The sequence below is a fragment of the Patagioenas fasciata genome, chromosome 31 (assembly GCF_037038585.1).
Source record: "Patagioenas fasciata isolate bPatFas1 chromosome 31, bPatFas1.hap1, whole genome shotgun sequence".
Classification (NCBI taxonomy): domain Eukaryota; kingdom Metazoa; phylum Chordata; class Aves; order Columbiformes; family Columbidae; genus Patagioenas; species Patagioenas fasciata.
Genome location: NC_092550.1, coordinates 2,451,651 through 2,475,938, shown reverse-complemented (window position 1 = coordinate 2,475,938; position 24,288 = coordinate 2,451,651). Strand labels below are relative to the sequence as shown.

Sequence of the window (24,288 nt, the reverse complement as noted above, 5' to 3'; positions counted from 1 at the left end):
GGACGCCACAATGGGCCCTGGGGACAAGGAGGGATCGCCAGGATGTCACAATGGGCCCTGGGGACAAAGAGGGGCCCTACAACGTCACAATCAGCCCTGGGTACATGGGGGGATCCCCTGAAAGTCACAATGAGCCTTGGGAGCAGAGGGGGCTCCCCAGGACGTCACAATGGGCCCTGGGAACAATGGGGGTCCCTTGAAGGTCACAATGGGCCCTGGGGACAATGGTGGGTCCCCTGAATGTCAAAATGGGCCCTGGGGACAAAGGGGGGTCCGCAGGATGTCACAATGGGCACTGGGGACAAAGGGGAGGTCCCCATGGTGTCACAATGGGCCCAAGTGACAAGGAGGGTCCCCACGGTGCCACGATGGGTCCTGGGGACAAGGGGGTCCCCCAGATGTCACAATGGGCCCTGGGGACAATGGGGTTGCCCAGGATGTCACAATGGACCCTGGGGACAAAGGGGGATCCCCAGGATGTCACAATGGGCCCTGGGGACCAGGGGGGTCCTGCGATGTCACAATGGGCCCTGGGGAGAAAGTGGGTCCCCTGGATGTCACAATGGGCTCTGGGGACAAGGAGGGTCCCCAGGATGTCACAATGACTCCTGCGGACAAGGGGGGTGTCGATGTTTTCACAATGGGCCCTGGGAACAAGGTGGGGTCCCCATAGTGTCACAATGGGTCCTGGGGACAAGTGGGGTCCCCAGGAAGTCACAATGGGTCCTGGGGACAATGTGGGGTCCTGGGATGTCACAATGGGCCCCAGTGACAAAGGGGTTCCCCATGGTGCCACAATGGTCCCTGGGGACAAAGGGGGTCCCCAGGATTTGACAACAGCACTGGGGACAAATGGGGGTCATGGGATGTCACAGTGGGCCCTGGGGACAAGGGAGGTCCCCATGGTGTCACAATAAGCCCTGGGGACAAAGTGGGGTGTTGGGATGTCACAATGGGCCCCAGTGACAAAAGGGGGTCCCCATGGTGCCACAATGGGCCGTGGGGACCAGGGGGGGTACTGCAATGTCACAATGGGCCCTGGGGAGAAAGGGGGTCCCCTGGATGTCACAATGGGCTCTGGGGACAAGGAGTGTCCCCAGGATGTCACAATGGGCCCTGGGGACAAACGGGGGTGTCGACGGTGTCAATATGGGTCCTGGGGACAAAGGGCGTCCCCAGAATGTCACAATATGCCCTGGGGACAAAGGGGGTCCCCAGGGTATCAGAATGGGCCCTGGGGACAAAGGGGGGTCCCCTGAATGTCACAATGGGCCCTGGGGACAATGGGGGTCCTGGGATGTCACAATGAGCCCTGCGGACAAGGGTGGTACCCACAGTGTCACAATGGGTCCTGGGGACAAGTGGGGTCCCCAGGATGTCACAATAGGTCCTGGGGACAATGTGGGGTCCTGGGATGTCACAATGGGCCCCAGTGACAAAGGGGGTCCCCTGAATGTCACAATGGGTCCTGGGTACAATGTGGGGTCCTGGGACGTCACAATGGGCCCTGGGGACAAGGAGGGATCCCCAGGATGTCACAATGGGCCCTGGGGACAATGGGGGGTCCTGGGACGTCACAATGGGCCCCAGTGACAAGGGGGGGCCCCCTGAATGTCACAATGGGCCCTGGGGACAAGGGCGTGCCGAGGATGTCACAATGGGCCCTGGGGACAATGGGGGGTCCTGGAATGTCACAATGGGCACTGGGGACTATGGGGGTCCCCAGGATGTCACAATGGGCCTTGGGGACAATAGGAGGTTCTGGGATGTCACAATGGGCCCTGGGGACAATGGGGGGTGCCCAGGATGTGAAAATGAGTCCTGAGGACATGGGGGGGTCCCCATGGTGTCACAATAGGCCCTGGGGACAATGGGGTCCCCTGAATGTCACAATGGGCCCTGGGAACAAAAGTGGTTGCCATGGTGCCACAAGGGGCCCTGGGGTCAAAGGCGGTCCCCATGGTGCTAAAATGGGCCCTGGGAGCAAGGGGGTGGCCAGGATGTCACAATGGGTCCTGGGGACAATGGGGGGTGCCCAGGATGTCACAATGGACCCTGAGGACATGGGGGGGTCCCCATGGTGTCACAATGGGTCCCCAGTGACACGGGGGGGTCCCCATGGTGCCACAATGAGCCCTGGGGACAAAGGGAGGTCCCTACAATGTCACAATGGGCCCTGGGGACTAATGAGGTCCCCACGGTGTCACAATGCGTCCTGGAGAAAAAGGGGGGTCCCCAGGATGTTACAATCTGCTCTTGGCACAATGGGGTTCCTGGGATGTCACAATGGGCCCTGGGGACAATGGGGGTCCCCACGGTGCCACGATGGGTCCTGGGGACAAGGGCGTCCCCCTAGATGTCACAATGGGCCCTGGGGACAATGGGGTTGCCCAGGATGTCACAATGGACCCTGGGGACAAAGGGGGGTGGGCAGGATGTCACAATGGGCACTGGGGACAAGAGGGGATTCCTAGGATGTCACAATAGGCCCTGGGGACTAATGTGGTCCCCACGGTGTCACAATATGTCCTGGAGACAAAGAGGGGTCCCCAGGATGTCACAATGGGCCCTTGGGACAATGGGGTTCCTGGGATGTCACAATGGGTCCCCAGTGACAAAGGGGGTCCCCAGGATGTCTCAATGGGCCCTGAGAACAATGGGAGGTCCCCATGGTGTCACAAAGGGTCCCCAGTGACAAGGGAGGTCCCCATTGTGCCACGATGGGTCCTGGGGACAAGGAGGTCCCCAGGATGCCACAATGGGCCCTGGGGACAAAGAGGCTCCCCAGGATGTCACAATGGGACCTGGGGACAAGGGGGTCCCCAGGACTCACAGTGGGCTCTGGGGACAATGGAGGTTCCCCAGGATGTTCACAATAGGCCCTGAGGACAAGGGGTGGTCCCCATGGTGTCACAATGGGTCCCCAGTGACAAGGGGGGTCCCCAAGTGTCACAATGGGCCCTGGGGACAATGGGGGTCCCGGGACGGAATAATAGGCCCTGGGGACAAAGGGGGGGTCCCACAGTGTCACAATGGGCCCTGGGGACAAAGGGGGTCCCCACGGTGTTACAATGGTCCAGGGGGAAAAAGGGGGATGCCCAGGATGTCACAATGGGCCCTGAGGACAAGGGGGGCTCCCCAGGGTGTCGGAATGGGTCCCCAGTGACAAGGAGGGTCCCCATGGTGTCACGATGGGTCCTGGGGACAAGGGGGTCCCCAGGATGTCACAATGGGCCCTGGGGACAATGGGGGGTCCTGGGACGTCACAATGGGCCCTGGGGACAAGAGGGGGTCCCCAGGATGTCACAATGGGCCCTGGGGACAAAGAGGGGTCCCCTGAATGTCACAATGGGCCCTGGGGACAAAGGGGGGTCCGCAGGATGTCACAATGGGCACTGGGGACAAAGGGGAGGTCCCCATGGTGTCACAATGGGCCCAAGTGACAAGGAGGGTCCCCACGGTGCCACGATGGGTCCTGGGGACAAGGGGGTCCCCCAGATGTCACAATGGGCCCTGGGGACAATGGGGTTGCCCAGGATGTCACAATGGACCCTGGGGACAAAGGGGGATCCCCAGGATGTCACAATGGGCCCTGGGGACCAGGGGGGTCCTGCGATGTCACAATGGGCCCTGGGGAGAAAGTGGGTCCCCTGGATGTCACAATGGGCTCTGGGGACAAGGAGGGTCCCCAGGATGTCACAATGGGCCCTGGGTACAAAGAGGGGTCTCTAAAGTGTCACAATGGGCCCTGGGGACACAGAGGGGCCCTAGGACGTCACAATCAGCCCTGGTGACAAGGGGGGGGTCCCCTGAAAGTCACAATGAGCCCTGGGAACAGAGGGGGTCCTCAGGTCGTCACAATGGGCCCTAGGAACAAAGGCGGTCCCTTGAAGGTCACAATGGGCCCTGGGGACAATGGTGGGTGTCCTGAATGTCAAAATGGGCCCTGGGGACAAAGGGGGGGTCCGCAGGATGTCACAATGGGCACTGGGGACAAAGGGGGAGTCCCCATGATGTCACAATGGGCCCAAGTGACAAGGAGGGCACCCACGGTGCCACGATGGGTCCTGGGGACAAGGGGGTCCCCCAGATGTCACAATGGGCCCTCGGGACATTGGGGTTGCCCAGGATGTCACAATGGGCCCTGGGGACAATGGTGGGTCCCCTGAATGTCAAAATGGGCCCTGGGGACAAAGGGGGGTAGCAGGATGTCACAATGGGTACTGGGTACAAAGGGGGCGTCCCCATGGTGTCACAATGGGCCCTGGGGACAAAGGGGGATCCCCAGGATGTCACAATGGGCCCTGGGGACAATGGGAGTCCCCAAGGTGTCAGAACGAGCCCTGGGGACAAAGTGGAATCCTGGGATGTCACAATGGCCCCCAGTGACAAAAGGGGTTCCCCATGGTGCCACAATGGGCCCTGGGCACAAAGGGGGTCCCCAGGATTTCACAATAGCACTGGGGACAAAGGGGGGTCACGGGATGTCACAATGGGCCCTGGGGACAAGGGAGGTCCCCATGGTGTCACAATAAGCCCTGGGGACAAAGTGTGGTCCTGGGATGTCACAATGGGCCCCAGTGACAAAGGGGGTCCCCATGGTGCCACAATGGGCCGTGGGGACAAAAGGGGTCCGCAGGATGTCACAATGGGCCCTGGGGACCAGGGGGGGTCCTGCGATGTCACAATGGGCCCTGGGGACAAAGGGGGTCCCCTGGATGTCACAATGGGCTCTGGGGACAAGGGTGGTACCCACGGTGTCACAATGGGCCCTGGGAACAAGGCGGGGTGCCCATAGTGTCACAATGGGTCCTGGGGACAAGTGGGGTCCCCAGGATGTCACAATGGGCCCTGAGGACAATGTGGGGTCCTGGGATGTCACAATGGGCCCCAGTGACAAAGGGGGTGCCCTGAATGTCACAATGGGTCCTGAAGACAATGGGGGGTCCTGGGACGTCACAATGGGCCCTGGGGACAAGGAGGGATCCCCAGGATGTCACAATGGGCCCTGGGGACAAGGGGGGGTCCCCAGGATGTCACAATGTGCCCTGGGTACAAAGAGGCGTCCCCTGAATGTCGCAATGGGCCCTGGGGACAAGGGGGGGTCCTGGGATGTCACAATGGGCCCTGGGGCCAAACAGGGATCCCCAGGATGTCACAATGGGCCCTGGGGACAATGGGGGGTCCTGGGACATCACAATGGGCCCCAGTAATAAGGGGGTATCCCCAGGATGTCATAATGGGCCCTGGGGACCAGGCGGGTCCTTCGATGTCACAATGGGCCCTGGGGACAAAGGGGGTCCCCTGGATGTCACAATGGGCCCTGGGGACAAAGGGGGGTCCTGGGATGTCTCAATGAGCCCTGCGGACAAGGGTGGTGCCCACGGTGTCACAATGGGCCCTGGGAACAAGGGGGGGACCCCATAGTGTCACAATGGGTCCTGGAAAAAATGGGGGGTCCTGGGACGTCACAATGGGCCCTGGGGACAAGGAGGGATCCCCAGGATGTCACAATGGGCCCTGGGGACAAAGAGGCGTCCCCGGAATGTCACAATGGGCCCTGGGGACAAAGAGGAGTCCCCTGAATGTCACAATGGACCCTGGGGACAATGGGGGATCCTGGGACGTCACAATGGGCCCCAGTGACAAGGGGGGGTCCCCAGGATGTCACAATGTGCCCTGGGGACAAAGAGGCGTCCCCGGAATGTCACAATGGGCCCTGGGGACAAGGGGGTGCCCTGAATGTCGCAATGGGCCCTGGGGACAATGGGGGGTCCTAAGACGTCACAATGGGCCCTGGGGACAAGGAGGGATCCTGGGACGTCACAATGGGCCCCAGTGACAAGGGGGGGTCCCCAGGATGTCACAATGGGCCCTGGGGACAAAGAGGGGTCCCCTGAATGTCACAATGGGCCCTGGGGACAAGGGGGTGCAGTGGATGTTACAATGGGCCCTGGGGACAATGGGGGGTGTCCAGGATGTGAGAATGAGTCCTGAGGACAAGGGGGGGTCCCCATGGTGTCACAATGGGTCCCCAGTGACAAGGAGGGGTCCCCATGGTGTCACAATAGGCCCTGGGGACAAAGTGGGGTCCAAGAATGTCACAATGGGCCCTGGAAACAAAAGGGGTTGCCATGGTGCCACAATGGGCCCTGGGGTCAAAGGGGGGTCCTGGGATGTCACAATGGGCCCTGGGGACAAAGGGGGTGTCCCCATGGTGCCACAACGGGCCCTGGGAGCAAGGGGGTGGCCAGGATGTCACAATGGGTCCTGGGGAAAATGGGGGGTGCCCAGGATGTCACAATGGACCCTGAGGACAAGCGGGGGTCTCCATGGTGTCACAATGGGCCCCAGTGACAAAGGGGCTCCCCTGAATGTCACAGTAGGTCCTGGGGACAATGGGGGGTCCTGGGACGTCACAATGGGCCCTGGGGACAAGGAGGGATCCCCAGGATGTCACAATGGGCCCTGGGGACAATGGGGGGTCCTGGGACGTCACAATGGGCCCTGGGAAGAAGGGGGGGTCCCCAGGATGTCACAATGGGCCCTGGGGACAAGGGGGTGCCGAGGATGTCACAATGGGCTCTGGGGACAATGGGGGGTCCTGGGCTGTCACAATGGACCCTGAGGACAAGGGGGGTCCCCAGGATGTCACAATGGGCCCTGGGGACAAAGGGGGTCCCCACGGTATCAGAATGGGCCCTGGGGACAAGGGGGGTCCCCTGAATGTCACAATGGGCCCTGGGGACAATGGGGGGTCCTGGGATGTCACAATGAGCCCTGCAGACAAGGGTGGTACCCACAGTGTCACTATGGGCCCTGGGCACAAGGGGGGGTCCCCATAGTGTCACAATGGACCCTGGGGACAAGGGGGTGCCGAGGATGTCACAATGGGCCCTGGGGACAATGGGGGGTCCTGGGACCGCACAATGGGCCCTGAGGACAATGGTGGGTCCCCTGAATGTCAAAATGGGCCCTGGGGACAAAGGGGGGTCCGCAGGATGTCACAATGGGCACTGGGGACAAAGGGGGGGTCCCCAGGATGTCACAATGGGCCCTGGGGACAATGTGGGGTCCTGGGATTTCACAATGGGCCCCAGTGACAAAGGGGGTCCCCTGAATGTCACAATGGGTCCTGGGTACAATGGGGGGTCCTGGGACGTCACAATGGGCCCTGGGGACAAGGGGGGGTCCCCAGGATGTCACAATGGGCCCTGGGGACAAAGAGGGGTCCCCTGAATGTCACAATGGGCCCTGGGGACAGGGGGGTGCAGTGGATGTCACAATGGGCCCTGGGGACAATGGGGGGTCCTAAGACGTCACAATGAACCCTGGGGACAACGGGGGGTCCTGGGACGTCACAATGGGCCCCAGTGACAAGGGGCGGTCCCCAGGATGTCACAATGGGCCCTGGGGACAAAGAGGAGTCCCCTGAATGTCACAATGGGCCCTGGGGAGAAAGGGGGTCCCCAGGATGTCACAATGGGCCCTGGGGACAATAGGAGGTTCTGGGATGTCACAATGGGCCCTTGGGGTTTAGAAGTCACGTCTAAGAGTGCAGCGTTTGGGGTGCAGGGGCTTGGGGGGAAATTTAAGGTTGCAGAGTGTGGGGTGCACAGGACTGGGGCACAGGATTTGGGGGTGCGGGGTTTCAGGGTTCAGGATTTGGAGGTGTGGAGTTTTGGGGTGCAGGGGTTGGGAGTGCAGGGTGGTGGGGGTGAGAGATTTGGGTGCAGGATTTGGGGGTGCAGAGTCTTGGGAGGCAAGGATCCGGGTCTTCAGGATTTGGGGGTTCAGTGTTTAGGGCAGCACAATCTTGGGGTGCAGGGGTTTGCAGTGAAAGGTTTGGTAGGCAGGATTTGGGGTGCAGGATTCTGGGGTGCTGGGTTTGGGGTACAGGATTTGGTGTTGCAGGGATGGGGTTGAAGGGCTTGGGTTTCCAGGCCTTTGAGGTGCAGGATTTGGAGGTGCAGGGTTTGGGAGGGAATTCTTTGGGGTGCAGGGTTTGGGGGCAGGTTTAGGGGTGGAGGGTATAGGACGGAAAGATTTGGGAATGCAGGGTTTGGGGTGCAGGTTTCGGGGTTCAGGAAGGTAGGGAGGGCAGGATTAGGGGGTGCAAGGTTTCAGTTGTAGGGTTTAGGGGTGCAGAGTTTGGTAGGGCCGAATTTGGGGGTGCAGGATCTGGGGTACAGGGTTTGGGAAGTCAGGATCGGGGGTGGAGGATTTGGGGGTGCAGGATTGAGGGGCAGGGTTTTGGTGCAGGGCTTGGGGTCAGGATCTGGGGTGCAGGTTTGGGAAGAGTATTTTGGGGTGCAGGATCTTGGGTGCCGTGTCTGCGGGGCAGGTTTGGGGTGATCACTGCTGATCCGCACACACTCTCTCTCTCTGTCCCCATTGTCCCCAATGCCCCCTTACCTGTCTCACCTCCCTCTCCAGCTCCGCTCCCACCCCCCCAATCCCCCTCAGCGGGGCCAGCCCGGGGTGCAGCTCCTGCAACGGCTCCTCCTCTGCATTCATTAACAATTAACACCCTCAGCAGCGCTAATTAACACCCCCCCCACCCCCCCATATCCCCGCTGCCCACTAATTACCCCCTAATTCGCGCTAATCACCCCTAATTCCCCCTCATTACTCACCCAGCAGCCCCTCGATGTCCGCAGCCGCCATCTTGCCCCGCCGGGAGGGCCACAAACCACCTCAAAATTGACCCAAAATAGCGCTTTTTCAACCCAAAACCCTCCCGCTGAGGCTCCCCGAGCTGTGTCCCCAAAGCCCCCGCTGTTGTCACCTCGGGAAAAGCGCGAAAAAAGCGGCCCCGGGGGTCCCCGCGCTTCGCTTCGCGCTCTGAGGGAAAGCGCGGGAAAACGAGCGGAGACGGAAAGAGCCGAGCGGAGCCGAATGGGCCCGAGCGGAGCCGAGCGGCGCCCGAGCGGAGCCGAGCGGCGCCCGAGCGGAGCCGAGCGGCGCCCGAGCGGAGCCGAGCGGCGCCCGAGTCCCTGCCGGGGCCGAACGCACCCGAAGGGACCCGAAGTCTTCCCGAAGGGGTCCGAGTGGAGCCGAACGCACCCGAACGCACCCGAAGGGGCCGAACGCACCCGAAGGGACCCGAAGTCTTCCCGAAGGGGTCCGAGTGGAGCCGAACGCGCCCGAAGGGACCCGAACCCACCCGAAGGGGCCCGAGTGGAGCCGAACACACCCGAAGGGACCCGAACCCACCCGAAGGGACCCGAACCCACCCGAAGGGACCCGAACCCACCCGAAGGGACCCGAACGCACCCGAAGGGGTCCGAGTGGAGCCGAACGCACCCGAAGGGAGCCGAACGCACCCGAAGGGACCCGAAGTCTCCCCGAAGGGGCCCGAAGTCTCCCCGAAGGGGCCCGAACCCACCCGAAAGTGCCCCAAAAGGCGCCAAACTCCCAAATCCCCCCCTTTTTACCCCAAAACCCGTGTTCCGCTCCCCCCCCGGCCCCTCCTCTTCCTCCCCCCGCCCCCTTTCTTCCCCTTTTCCCGCCTCACGATCGTTTCCCGCCGCGGCGGTGGCTGCGAGCGAGGCCACGCCCCCTTCCTCAGGCGGCGGCCAATGGGAAGCGGGGGGGGGTGCGTGGCCACGCCCACTGTGCGTGGCGTGCGCGGAGGCGGCTCCGAGAGGAGCCGAAGATACACGAAGGGAGCCGAAGGGACCCGAGGGGACCCGAAGGGACCCGAACGCACCCGAAGGGACCTGAACGCACCCGAAGGGACCCGAGTGGGGCCCGAACGCACCCGAGGGGACCCGAAGGCACCCGAAGGGACCCGAACGCACCCGAAGGGACCCGAACGCATCCGAAGGGACCCGAGTGGGACCCGAACACACCCGAAGGGACCCGAAGGGACCCGAGTGGGGCCCGCACTCACCCGAAGGGACCCGAAGGGACCCGAACACACTTAGGGGGCTCCATGAGTCACTTATGGGTCACTATGGGGCACTCCTGGGTCCCTAAGGGGGAAATTATGGGGGTCTATGGGGAGTTCAGGAGGGACCCAGGAGTACCCCAAGGGACCCAGGAGTGCCCCAAAGGACCCAGGAGTTCAGGAGGGACCCAGGAGTGCCCCAAAGGACCCAGGAGTTCAGGAGGGACCCAGGAGTGCCCCAAAGGACCCAGGAGTACCCAAATGTGTTGTGTTTTGTTTTTTCTCTCTTGTTTATGTCCTCTTTTACCTGAAATGGGACAATGGGGGCAATGGGGGGCAATGGGGTCAATGGGGGGCAATGGGGTCAGTGGGGGGCAATGGGGTCAGTGGGGGGCAATGGGGTCAGTGGGGGGCAATGGGGGACAATGGGGGCAGTGGGTACAATGGGGGCAATGGGGGCAATGGGGGGCAATGGGGGGCAATGGGGGCAGTGGGGGGCAATGGGACAATGGGGGGCAATGGGAGTCAATGCGGTCAATGGGTCAATGGGGTCAATGGGGGCAATGGGAGTCAATGGGAGTCAATGGGGGGCAATGGGGATCAATGGGTCAACGGGGTCAATGGGGGTCAATGGGAGTCAATGGGTCAATGGGGGCAATGGGGGCAATGGGGATCAATGGGGGGCAATGGGGATCAATGGTGATCAATGGGGGGCAATGGGAGTCAATGGGGGGTCAATGGGGGGTCAATGAAGTCAATGACTCAATGGGGGTCAATGGGGATCAATGGGTCAATGGGGTCAGTGGGGTCAATGGGTCAATGGGAGTCAATGGGGTCAATGGGGGTCAATGGGGATCAATGGGGATCAATGGGTCAATGGGAGTCAATGGGGTCAATGGGTCAATGGGGTCAATGGGGATCAATGGGTCAATGGGGTCAATGGGTCAATGGGGATCAATGGGGGGCAATGGGGATCAATGGGTCAATGGGGTCAATGGGTCAATGGGGGTCAATCGGTCAATGGGGATCAATGGGGGTCAATGGGGTCAGTCAATGGGGTCAATGGGGTCAATGGGTCCCAGGGTCGCATTCCCGCTGTCCCTGTCCCCGCTGTCCCAGGGCTCAGTGCTCACTCCTCATTGGTTCCTGGCCTTTTGCATTCATTAATATTTGGTTAATTATTCGTTAAGGTTTTCTTGCCATAGTTGAGCCCAGCAGGAACCCCCGGGGTCCTAAAACCCTCCCTCTCTATGGGTCCCTATGGGGCTCTATGGGTCCCTATGGAGCTCTATGGGTCCCTATGGGTCCCTATGGAGCTCTCTAGGTCCCTATGGGGTTCCATGGGGCTCTGTGGTTTCCTATGGGCCTCTATGGGGCTCTATGGGTCCCTATGGGTCCTTATGGGTCTTAAAGGGTCTCTATGGGGCTCCTTGGGTCTCTATGGGTCCCTATGGGTCTCTACAGGCTCTATGGGTCCCTATGGGGCTCCTTGATGCTCTATGGGTCTCTATGGAACCCCCAGGGTCCTAAAACCCTCCCTCTCTATGGGTCCCTTTGGGTCTCTATGGGTCCCTATGGGTCTCTATGGGGTTCCATGGGGCTCTGTGGCTCCCTATGGGCCTCTATGGTCTCTATGGGTCCCTATGGGGTCCTACGGAGCTCTATGGGTCCCTATGGGTCTCTACAGGCTCTACGGTCCCTATGGGTCTCTATGGGGTTCCATGGGGCTCTGTGGCTCCCTATGGGCCTCTATGGTCTCTATGGGTCCCTATGGGGTCCTACGGAGCTCTATGGGTCCCTATGGGTCTCTACAGGCTCTACGGTCCCTATGGGTCTCTATGGGGTTCCATGGGGCTCTGTGGCTCCCTATGGGCCTCTATGGTCTCTATGGGTCCCTATGGGTCTCTACAGGCTCTACGGTCCCTATGGGTCCCTATGGGTCTCTATGGTCTCTATGGGTCCCTATGGGTGTCTATGGGTCTCTATGGGTCCCTATGGGGTTCCATCGGGCTCTGCGGCTCCCTATGGGCCTCTATGGTCTCTATGGGTCCCTCTGGGGTCCTATGGAGCTCTATGGGTCCCTATGGGTCTCTACAGGCTCTACGGTCCCTATGGGTCTCTATGGGGTTCCATGGGGCTCTGTGGCTCCCTATGGGCCTCTATGGTCTCTATGGGTCCCTCTGGGGTCCTATGGAGCTCTATGGGTCCCTATGGGTCTCTACAGGCTCTACGGTCCCTATGGGTCTCTATGGTCTCTATGGGTCCCTATGGGGTTCCATGGGGCTCTGTGGCTCCCTATGGGCCTCTATGGTCTCTATGGGTCCCTATGGGGTCCTATGGAGCTCTATGGGTCCCTATGGGTCTCTACAGGCTCTACGGTCCCTATGGGTCCCTATGGGTCTCTATGGGTCCCTATGGGTCCCTATGGGGTTCCATGGGGCTCTGCGGCTCCCTATGGGCCTCTATGGGTCCCTATGGGGTCCTATGGAGCTCTATGGGTCTCTATGGGTCCCTATGGGTCTCTACAGGCTCTACAGTCCCTATGGGTCTCTATGGGGTTCCATGGGGCTCTGTGGCTCCCTATGGGCCTCTATGGTCTCTATGGGTCCCTATGGGGTCCTATGGAGGTGGGTGCTTTTTTCCAACCAAAGTGATTAATGAGTTTTTAGGGTTTATCCCAAATGATGGGAACCCCCGGTTCCTTCCTTCCTTCCTTCCTTCCTTCCTTACTTCCTTCCCTCCTTCCTTCCCTCCTTCCTTCCTTCCTTGCCCTCTCATAACCGCACGCGAGCCCCGATGCTGAGGGCCCTTGAGCTCCTCCTCGCCTTTGAAAACAACATGGACGACCTTACCTTGTTGATGATGGGGATCTTCTGGAGCAGGCCAGGGATCCTCTGGAGATCCTCGCAACGTGGTGCTTTCCTTTGAGCCCACGACTTCTCTGCCTGGGGCCTCTTCCCATTGGACGCTCTTGGAGGAGCCACTGAGTTTTTGGAGCTCGCCACCTCTTTTGGATGAAGCTGGAGCAGCTGGGGATGGGCCTGGGATGCTGGGCAGGAAGAGCCAGGGCCGGTGCTGGACCCTCCCCAGCCCATTTCTCTCTGTTCGCTCCTCCAGAATCCTCGGAATCTGATGGCGAAGATGACGAAGATGACGAAGATGACGAAGATGATGAAGATGATGAAGATGACGAGCGTGTCCCCACGCGGGAAGACATCAAGAAGCTGATGGAAAGCAAGAAGAAGCAGCAGTCGCTCCAGGAGAGCTTTGGATACCCCAGACCACCCCTTGTGCTTCGGATGCCCACACCACCCCTTGTGTTTTGGATACCCCAGACCACCCCTTTGGGGAAGACCCTCCGTATGCTGAGGTGTTGCGTCTCCTTCCTCTTCATCCTCTAAAAGGTGTTTGGTAAAGAGCAGAGCTGGAAGCGGGGGTTCCCATCATTTGGGATAAACCCTAAAAACTCATTTTGGTTGGAAAAGACCCTCGAGATCATGGAGGCCAAGCATAACCCACCCCTGGCACTGACCCATATCCCTGAGGACGTTGTTTTGTGACACCATGGGGACCCCGCCTTGTCCCCAGAGCCCATTGTGACATCCTGGGGACCCCCTTTGTCCCCAGGGCCCATTGGACGTCCCATGACTCCCCCTTGTCCCCAGGGCCCATTGTGACATCCCAGGACCCCGCTTTCTCCCCTGGGCGCATTGTGACTTCCTAGGACCCCCCATTGTCCCCAGGGATCATTGGGACACCGTGGGGACCCCCTTTGTCCCCAGGGCCCATTGTGATATTCGGGGGACCCCCTTGTCCCCAGGGCCCATTGTGACATCCCAGGACCCCCCATTGTCCCCAGAGCCCATTGTGACATCCTAGGGACCCCCTTTGTCCCCAGGGCCCATTTTCGCACCATGGGGACCCCCTTTGTTACTGGGTCCCATTGTGACATTCCAGGACCTTACTTTGTCCCCAGGGCCCATTGTGACACCATCGGGACCCCCATTTGTCCCCAGGGCCCATTGTGACATTCAGAGGACCCCTCTTTGTCCCCAGGGCCCATTGTGAATTCCCAGGGCCCCATGTTGTCCCCAGGGCCCATTGTGACATCCTGGGGACCCCCTTTGTCCCTGTCGAGGGTTAAGATTCCTAACCCCAACTCCTAACCCCAACTCCTAACCCAGACCATAACGCTAATCCTAATCCTAAACCTAAGCCTAATTCCTAACCCTAAACCCAATCCTAACCCAATCCCTTAACCCTAACCCAATCTCTTAACCCTTATCCCAATCCCTTAACCCTAACCCAAACTCCTAACTCTAAGCCTAAGCCCAACCCAGACGCCTAAGCCCAACCCAGACGCCTAAGCCCAACCCAGACGCCTAAGCCAAACTCCTAACACTAAGCCTAACCCTAACGGAAACTCCTAACCCAAACTCCTAGCCTTAAGACTAACCCTAAATCCTAACTCAAACTCCTAACCCTAAGTCTAAGCCTAAACCAAACTCCTAAGCTTAAGACTAAGCCTAACCCAAACTCCTAAGCCTAACCCTAACCCAAACTCCAAAACCTAAGCCTAAGCCTAACCCAAACTCCTAACCCTATGCCAACCTTAACCATATTCCTACCCTTTCCCCCTAAACCTGAAGTCTTACTGCTTACACAAACACTATTCCCTAACCCCTAACCTTAATCCTTACTCCTAACATTAACCCTAATACTAACCCTTATCACTAACCACATCCCTACCCATAAACCCTAAACCTAATCCTAATCAAACCCTAATAATAACCCTAACCCTACCCCTAACACCTATCCCTTCATCTAAACTTCTAATATTAGTCCAATCACTTACTGTAATCCTAAAGCAAGGCAGGAGACCTCTCACACACACAAAAGGAAACCCACACTAACGTGGGAGCATGGAGCACCAGGGCAAAAAATGATCATCCATGTTTCTCCTAAATCAGAGCCTGCTGGCTACTGCAAGGTCAACTATTGCAAGAAAACGTTCACAAATAATAAACCAAATACTAACAAACGCAAAAGGCCAGCAACCAATGAACACTGAACACTTACCCCTGCGATTCCCCTCAGGCTCAGGAACAGGATTACACCAAGAGGCTTGATCAGCATGGACTGCAGGAACCAAACAGGGAGTCAAACACGGGTGGGAGCTTCCATGGCACGTTGTGATCTCCTGCTTCCTCAGTCACCTGCTGTGATGGGAGAGGGTGAGATAATGACACGAGACACATACAGAGGTGTGTGTTCCCACAGCTAGAAACAGAGCACGGGTGACCTTTTTGCTGAGACCTAGCAGGTTTTCAGGCAAATTGAACGTTCATGACTTGTCTGTGTAATACCACCAAGGCACAAAAAGCTTTTGGAAAGCCTCTGAGAGGATCTTGGGTACAATCACACATGAATAACCTATTAAAACACGAGTGTTTATTCGCTCAAGCAGACAGACAGTGACAACTCACCTCTGGGACAGCCCAAGGCTCCTAACCAGGACCCAGCTGAGAAGCTCGATCAACTCTGCCAAGGCCATGTCCTGGAGTCAAGCACAGATCAGAGAGGTTTCCAGGCTCACCGAGCAACACTCCTGCATTCCAGGTAAAAGAGGACATAGACAAGAGAGAAGAAACAAAACACAACACAACATATTTAGGACAACAGTGCCCATATCTTGCAGAAAAATAGCCGTATTTGGGGAAAAAACTGGCAAAATGACAAAATATTCCAAATATTTGGGGGCTAAATTGGTCAACACAGGCAAAACAATCTGAGTATTTGGGCAAAAAGTGGCCCAAAGAGGCAAAAACATCCACACTTGGGTGCAAAGCTGTCGGCAAACATGAAAACATCCCATATTTGGGATCACAGTGCCCATATCAGGGGAAAAAATGGGCAAAAGCACCTGAGTATATCGGGTCAAGAGAGGCAGAAAAAACCAAAGCACCACTAGATTTGAGCAAAACTGGCCAAAAAGGGGTATAACATCCCCAGATTCAGGGTGAAACTGGACCAAAGAGTCGAAGTATGCCCAGATTTGGGTAAAAAAATGGCCAAAAATGGCCCAAACACCCCCAGATTTGGGTATAAACAAAACTGGAAAACCAAAGAACTCCCAGATATAGGCAGAAACGATCCCAAAGGGCACAAATGTGCCCAGGTTTAGCTCTAAAGTGGCCCAAAGTGCCAAGGCAATCCCAGCTTTGATTTGCAACGGGCCCAAAGGCTCAAAGCGCGCCCTGGGATGGGGCCGTGTGGCACGAGGCTGGGGGGCAGGGAGGGCCCCACAGGGACTCAGTGCTGGTTTCTGCCCTGTGCCAGCACTCCCAGCCCCTGCTTGCCCAGAACCTGCCCCTGAAGCAGCCGCAGCCCCTCTCCCCTCCCTGCGGGTGTCTGCCCCCTGCCCACACCCTGGTGCTGCCTGGCTCGCCCTGCCCGGCCCAGCCCGGCTGCTCTCCCGGCCCCAGCCCCAGCCCTGGCCCCACTGCTGCCCTGCTGAGCTGCTCGGGGCTGGGTGCTGCCCCTGCTCGCCCACCTGCTCCCTGCGCTCGGCTGGAGCAGCCTGGGCGTCCCGGGCTGGCAGGGACACCAGGAGGAGGAACAGGGTGAGGACCATGGCCCCCACGCTCGCCCCATGATGCTGCTGCTGCCAAGACACAGCACAGCACGTCACCGAGGGGCTCTGACCTCACAGTCACATTGGAATCACCACATCTGCACACTGCTGCATGGCCTTGTGCTACACCAGCATGGAAGGAACACAAGTGGAGAAGGGGGCACCTATTTTGGGAGGCAGCTCTGCCTGTGGGAGTGCACAGGCTCTCACTTCTTGCTTCCCAGAAATCAATCAATCAATCAATCCCAAAAGCTACATATTAATAGTAAATTTAAATAAAAAAAGCCAACTTCAAGGGTCTTTACTTGTAGCTATATTTGTCAGGCAGCTCTCTGGGAAGAAACCAGCTTTTCCTGCTAGTTTGACCACAGCTTCAATGCCTTTAAAGCCACCACTTCTGAGCTCTGCTGCTCCAACACAGCCTCACAGCCCAGCAAAATCATAGTGCAGGCAGAAAGCTTCACCATACAGAGATGGAGACAGTCAGGAATACGTTCCTCTCAAAAGCAGACACTGCAAGCCACTCTTCCTCTTGCTTACCAAATTCAGACAGCGTTAGAAAACAACAACAACAAGGAAGCGAGATTCTTCTTTTATGCACCCCATTGTATGGACCATTCAACATCAAGTCCAACCGAAGTCTGAACCTCCGAATGAGAAATGCCATCTTCAAATTTCTAGGAAAATGAAGGGCTTTGAAGTGGCAAGACCATAAAATGTTCATTAAAGCAGTGCCATGCAAGTCCGCACCCCTGATCACAGACCACCTGCCCTGGTACCAAAGGCAGTGATGTTCTCAGCTGACATCTGGAAAGCAGCACAAAGTCTCATGTTCTCCAGTGCCAAGCATGTAGTTTGGAACTGAAACAGGGCAGTAAACCATCTCCAGTCAGTCTGTTTTCATTCGAGTACATCAGGACAAGTTCAGTTCACGTTCACCAGGAATCACAGCAGGTCCCACCCGTCCCTGCAGACCCCAACACCGCTCCTGTGCAGGGTCCCCAGGAGCAGTAAGCACAGAACAAGAAACCTCCCTTCCAAAGAAGGCCCACAGCTGCTCTTCCAACGAGCTGCATAAGCAGCAGCTGAGAACAACCTCTGCTGTAGCTGCACCAGGCTCTGCTGTCTGCAGAAGGAGAGCAGCTCCTAAATGATCCCCAGCCCTACAGACACAGCCCAGGGCAGTGATGAGGAACCACCAGAGTGCAGGGACACCTGGCCATTCAGTTGAAGCTGCTGGGGAGAAGGACAGAGGACTAGCAAGAGACAAATCAGACAAGAGAGAAGACAGAGGAGCTGAGAGAGAAAGAAACACACAGGGAAAAGGACGGAGAGATGAAGGCAAAAAGGCACAATGAGCTGGGATGAGACAGGGAGGAAGAACCAGCAGGGCTGATGAGCAGGACAGAGGGATGGGGAGGGGGGAGGAGGAGAAGCAGGAAGGGGCTGGAGAAAGACAGGGAGGGGGATGCACAGATGGAGAGACAAAAAGAAAGACAGGGAACAGAACAAAGGGAGTGAGAAATAAAGCAAAGTTGGGATCCAAATGAAGAGACTGGAAAGGGGAAACATGCAGCAAGGAGCTGGAGAAAGAGGAAAAGAGGGCTGAGCAGCAGGAAAGAGGAAGAGAAGACAAAGAAAAGGCAGAGCCAGCTGGACAGGGGTGATATAGTGAGAAGGGATGGCACTGGGAACAGGGATGGGAGACAGAAAGAAAACCAGGACAGAAAGACATCAAAAGGAAGAGGGGCAGTAATCTGGACAGAGCTGGAGAAAGAAGCAGCCGGGAAAGGGAAGACAGGCAGAAGACAGAAGGGGAGCAGGAGAGAGAAAGAACAACAAGGGTTGGGGGCAGGACAGAGATTGGGGAAAAAATCCTGGGGCGGGCAGCAAGATGGAGAGGGAGTAAAAAAGAAGAGGGGCAGGAATAGGTGCAGGGAGCAGGACAGAGGGATACAGTGAGAAATGATGGGGCAGGGAGCAGGACACAGCAACAGAGCAGAATGTGACAAAGAGAAACCAGGGATGATGAGAAGCACAGAGCAGCGGAGACAGAGAGGGAGATACGAGAAACCCTGCACAGAGGTGCAGACGGGTGGAGGAAACGGTGAGGAAGAAGCAGAGAGGGGCAGAGAGAGAAGAGATGAAGAGGGAGAAGGACACGGTAGGAAAGAGGAGGGAGCAGGGAGGGACTGGAGCACAAAACAGGACGAAATGAGCCCAGGGGCCCAGGACTCACCACAGTTCCTGCTCTCTGCACTGCCAGGCAAGCTGTGGAGTTCAGGCCCTTCTGTCTGCCTGTCTTTCCCTCCCCTCCTATTCTGTAGCTCCAGCCGTTTGTCCATCCCGCACCTAAGAGAACACATGGGTGTCTGACAGCTCTCACAGCACGAGGCTCCCCAGACGCACCCCCCCCCACACACACACTATACGGCCGGACAGTGATTTTCCCCACTTACACAGACCCTGCGGTGCACGTTTGTGATCTGCTCTGCTGAGGCTGCTCACAGGGACTCTTCCTCACCCAGAGGGGCAGCTGTCTCTGGTGCAGCTGCAGCAGCAGCTGTGGGGATCCCCTGCACTTCACCCTCCAGCTGCTTCCCCTTCTCCTGCTCTCTCCAGCTCCAGCCCCAGCCCCAGCTGCTCCTCTCCAGCAAGTGCCCCCTGCCCCCTCCCCCGCCCAGGAGAACAAGGCCAGAGCAGCCCACACACACCTGGGCCAGAGGCAGCAAGACATCTCCAGGGCCCCAGAGGGAGGAAAAAGGGCCCCAGGGCTGGGCCGGGCGCTGCTCGGCCTCGGGCAGCTCCACGGGCGCCATGGCAAAGCTCACGCTGGCCGCCTGCAGAGCAACCGCCTGCTCAGCCTGGGCTGCGCCACCATTGGTCGGGAGGGCTGTCAGTCTCCTCCCCTGAGCTGATCCTGCAGCTGATTGGCTGCCTGGGCAGTGATTCTGTCCTGCTTTGGGGCTCGCCCTGCCCTGAGGTGATACTCTCTCTGATTGGCGGCCTGAGGGGTTACTCCCCCCACAGTGTCCGCCTTCCCTGAGCCGCTCTTTTCTCTGATTGGCTGTCTGGGATTTCCCACTGGCTCCCCCCACCAAATAATTGGTCAGGTTATTTGTCAATCATCCCTCTGCTGCACTCCCACCAGGTGTGATTGGTGCAGCCAGCACAGCCCGCCCCTGAGCGCTGCCCAGTTTGTCCAACTGTCGCCAACTGTCCTGCAGGTCTCAAAGCTCGATTGGCTGCTTACATTTCAATCACATGACTTGCCCCGCCTCCTCAAATGTGATTGGCTGCATTTCATCCCCTGGCTGTCCACAGACTTCCGGGCGGTTGTTGCCAGGCAGCGGCTCCACCTGAAAATGAAGCTGCGGGCCCTGACCAAAGGCCGTGGGTGATGAAAGACGCGTTGGGACCCTAAACATGGGGATTAGGCCCCAAGAGGGAGGCTCTGGGCGCTCAGAAGGACGGGCAGATGCCACAGATGGCGCTTTGGGCCCTGCACACGAGGGGACCCTCTTGGCTCCACCCGAGCTGGGTTTGGTGCCCGTGACCCCACGTTCCAGCTCTGCTGTGCTTTCTGACCTCATGGGCCCTCTTGTCCTGCCAAACTTCTGCTGCCAAACCCTGCTGTGGGAAACAATCCCCTTGCCAAGAGAACAGCCCCGGGCAGGATCTCTCAGCAAAGCGTATTTTATAAACGATTTGGCAAGACCAGGTGTTCTACCCAAAGACAGCACAGGGAATGGGACAAAAAGCCCCCGCTTACACACCCACCAACCCCAGCTGCACATTCCCTGCCCTGCTCCCCAGCGCTTGGCACTGCAGGGGTTACAGACTCCCCAGGGCTGGCCTCAGTTTACCTGTCTCATTCATCTAATTAACAACCCTCTCACCTTATTGATTTATTTGAAATATGGATTCCTGGCTCTTTGGTTGCCCTTCCCCCTCGATTATCTTTTTAAACACAGTGATCAGTTTGGACTGTGAGCACCTCGGTGCCACCCTCGCCACCCTTGGCCACCGCCACCGCCACCCCAGTGACCCCCACGGCTCCACCAATGAACTGGAATGATGGCACGGGGCGTGCGTGTGTCTCTGGGGTCCCTGTGGCCAGCTGTGTGTCCCACGGGTGTGTGTCTGTGCTGGGGCACGTATCCCATGGCTGGCATGGCCAGGACAAGCACGTCTGCAGGATGGAGCTGCCCCAGCCTCCCTGCTCCTGTGCTGGCTCTGACTCGTGCCCATGACCCAGCCCGTCTGCACATCCCAGCAGTCTCTGTGACCCAGGCCATCCATGTCCCAGCCTATCTCTATGTCCCAGCCCACCCCCGTGTCCCAGTCCATCTCCATGTCTCAGCAGCCTCTGCGCCCCCACCTGTCCTGGTTTTGGTAAAAAACAAGTTTCTCTTTTAGTGAATTTTGCCTGTCAGCCAAAGCCTTCATGTCAGCTGCATTTTCCTGGAGAACCAGACACATGTTTTGGCAAACCCAGCAATGGAATGGAAACTTATTGATAAGCACGGGTGGACATCTCGCGAGAGGGGCAATAAGAAACCGGTGACCAACTGTGTATAACATTCCGTTCACGTGAATACTTCATATAAAAGCGGGAGATCACGAGAATCTCGTCCCTTTTCCTTCCCTTTTGCCTTTTTCCTTCCCTTCTGCTCATGGCCGACATCAGGAGAGGACCTTGCTGGTCGTCCCTGCGAACGGAGGCCAGTGAGAGACTGAATCCAGCTCCGGTTGGCTGCAGAGTCTGATCCAGGACTTTGGGTGCTGGCTCTGCAGTTGCTCAGACTTACAAGATGGGTTTTGTATATTTGTATCATTTTCTCTGTTCTCATCAGTAGCATCAGTAAAACATCTTGAACTTTTCCAACTCTCTCCCCTCTGTGCTTCTTCCCCTCCCGATCGCCTGTGCTGAGTGGGAAGGGGGGAGAGGGAGGGGCAGAAGGGGGAGTGGGGGGGAGAGGAGGTTGACAACACATCTGCCAGGGTTTGATTGTCACCCCGCAATCCTAACCCTCGACAGGGACAAAGGGGGACCCAGGATGTCACAATGGCCCTGGGGACACCGGGGGGTCCTGGGATGTCACAATGGCCCCTGGGGACAAAGGGGGGTCCTGGGATGTCACAATGAGCCCCAGTGACAAAGGGGTTCACCATGGTGCCACAATGGGCCCTGGGGACAAAGGGGGTCCCCATGGTACAACAATGGGCCCTGGGGACAAACGAGGTCCCAAGGATGTCACAATCGGCCCTGGAGACAAAGAGAGGGTCCCCTGAATGTCACAATGGGCTCTGGGGACAAGGGGGGTCCCCAGGATGTCACAATGGCCCCTGGGGACAAAGGGGGTCCCCAGGATGTAACAATGGGCCCTGGGGACAAACGGGATCCCCAGGATGTCACAATGGGCCCTGGGGACAAAGGGGGGTCCCCATGATGTCAAAATGGGCCTTGGAGACAAGGGGTGTCCCACCCTGTCACGATGGGCCCTTGAGACAACAGGGTCCCCAGGATGTCACAATGGGGTCTGGAGACAAGGGGGGTCCTGGGATGTCACAATGGGCCCTGGGGACAAAGGGGGCTGCCCAGGATGTCACAATGGACTCTGGGGACAATGGGGGTCCCCAGGATGTCACAAAGGGCCCTGGGGACAAGGGTGGGTCCTGGTACGTCACAATGGCCCCTGGGGACAAAGGGGGTCCCCAGGATGTCACAATGCGCCCTGGGGAAAATGGGGGGTCCTGGGACGTCACAATGGGCCCTGGGGACAAAGGGGGTCCCCATGGTGCCACAATGGGCCCTAGGGACAAACGGGGTCTCCAGGATGTCACAATCGGCCCTGGGGACAAAGGGGGCTCCCCAGGATGTCACAATGGGCTCTGAGGACAAGAGGGGTCCCAAGGATGTCACAATTGGCACTGGAGAAAAAGGGGAGGGTCCCCACGGTGCCACGACGGGCCCTGGGGACAAGGGGGTTCCCAGGATGTCACAATGGGCCCTGGGGACAATGGGGGGTCCCCAGGATGTCACAATGGGCCCTGGGGACAATGGGGGGTCCCCAGGATGTCACAATGGGCCCTGGGGACAAAGGGGGTTCCCCACGGTGTCACAATGAGCCCTGGGGACAATGGGGGATTCTGGGATGTCACAATAGGCCCTGGGGACAAAGGGGGTCCCCAGGATGTCACAATGGGTCCTGGGGACAACGGGGGTCCCCACAGTGTCAGAATGGGGCCGGGGGATAAAGGGGGACCGCAGGATGTGCATAATGGGGCCTGGGGACAATGGGGGGTCATGGGATGTCACAATGGGCCTTGGGGAAAAAGAGGGGGTCCCCAGGATTTCACAATGGGCCCGGGGAACAACAGGGGGTCCTGGGACGTCACAATGGGCCCTGGAGAAAAGGGGGGTCCCCAGGATGTCACAATAGGCCCTGGGGACAAAGAGGAGTCCCCTGAATGTCATAATGGGCCCTGAGGACAAGGAGGGTCTCCACGGTGTCACAATGGGCCCTGGGGACAAAGGGAGTCCCCAGGATATCACAATGGGCCCTGGGGACAAAGGGGGTCCCCATGGTGTCAGAATGGGCCCTGGGGACAATGGGGGGTCCTGGGATGTCACAATGGGCCCTGGGAAAAATGGGGGGTCCTGGGATGTCACAACAGGCCCTGGGGATAAAGGGGGTCCCCATGATTTCACAATGGGCCCAGGGGACAATGGGGCATCCTGGGACGTCACAATGGGCCCTGGGGACAAAGTGGGTCCCCATGGTGTCACAATGGCCCTGGGGATAAAGGGGGACCCCAGGATGTGTATAATGGGGCCTGGGGACAATGGGGGGTCCTGGGATGTCACAATGGGCTCTGGGGACAATAGGGGGTCCTGGGACATCACAATGGGCCCTGGAGAAAAGGGGGGGGCCTGGCATGTCACAATAGGCCCTGGGGACAAAGGGGAACTTCAGGATGTCACAATGAGCCCGGGGGACAAAGGCGGTCCCCAGGATATCACAATAGGCCCTGGGGAAAAAGAGGGGTCCACAGGATGTGCACAATGGGCCCTGGGGACAAAGGGGGCTCCCCAGGATATCACAATGGGCTCTGGTGACATAGGGGTCCCCAAGATGTCACAACGGGTCCTGGGGACAAGGGGGTCCCCAGGATGTAACAATGTGCCCTTGGGACAATGGGGGCTCCTGCGATGTCACAATGGGCCCTGGGGACAAAGGGAGGCCCCAGGAAGTCACAATGGACCCTGGGGACAAAAGGGGTCCCCGGGATGTCACAATGGGCCCAGGGGACAATGAAGCATCCTGGGACGCCACAATGGGCCCAGGGAAAAAGGGGGGTCCCCAGGTTGTTCACAATGGGCCCTGGGGACAATGGGGGTCCTGGGATGTCACAATGAACCCTAGGGACAAAGGGGGTCCCCAGGATGTCACAATGGGCCCTGGGGATAAAGAGGACTCCCCAGGATGTCACAATAGGCCCTGGGGACAAAGGGGGTCCCCAGGATGTCACAATGGGCCCTGGGTACAAGGGGGGTCCCACCCTGTCACAATGAGCACTGGGGACAAAGGGGGTCCCCAGGATGTCACAATGGGCACTGGAGACAAAGGGGGGGTCTCCACGGTGCCACGATGGGCCCTGGGGACAAGAGGGTCCCCACGGTTTCACAATGGGCCCTGGGGACAACGGGGATCCCCAGGATGTCACAATGGACCCTGGGGACTGCGGGGGGTACTAG

At 58.5% G+C, this 24,288-nt stretch overlaps 1 long non-coding RNA gene across 2 annotated transcripts in view; it reads right to left on the bottom strand.

Moving 5' to 3' along the window:
* LOC139825932 (uncharacterized) overlaps nucleotides 1-9,688 on the bottom strand; it is a 52,085-nt gene extending 42,397 nt beyond the window's left edge. Inside the window, exons 1-3 of one of the 2 annotated variants that reach the window (XR_011736082.1) lie at nucleotides 9,518-9,688; nucleotides 8,637-8,696; nucleotides 8,415-8,507 (exon numbers count right to left, since the gene is read on the bottom strand). This is a non-coding gene — a long non-coding RNA (uncharacterized lncRNA). Of the gene's footprint in view, nucleotides 1-8,414; nucleotides 8,508-8,636; nucleotides 8,697-9,517 lie in introns of those variants that run through there. The other variant, XR_011736083.1, reaches the window with a different exon arrangement.
* Nucleotides 9,689-24,288: the final 14,600 nt, after the last annotated feature.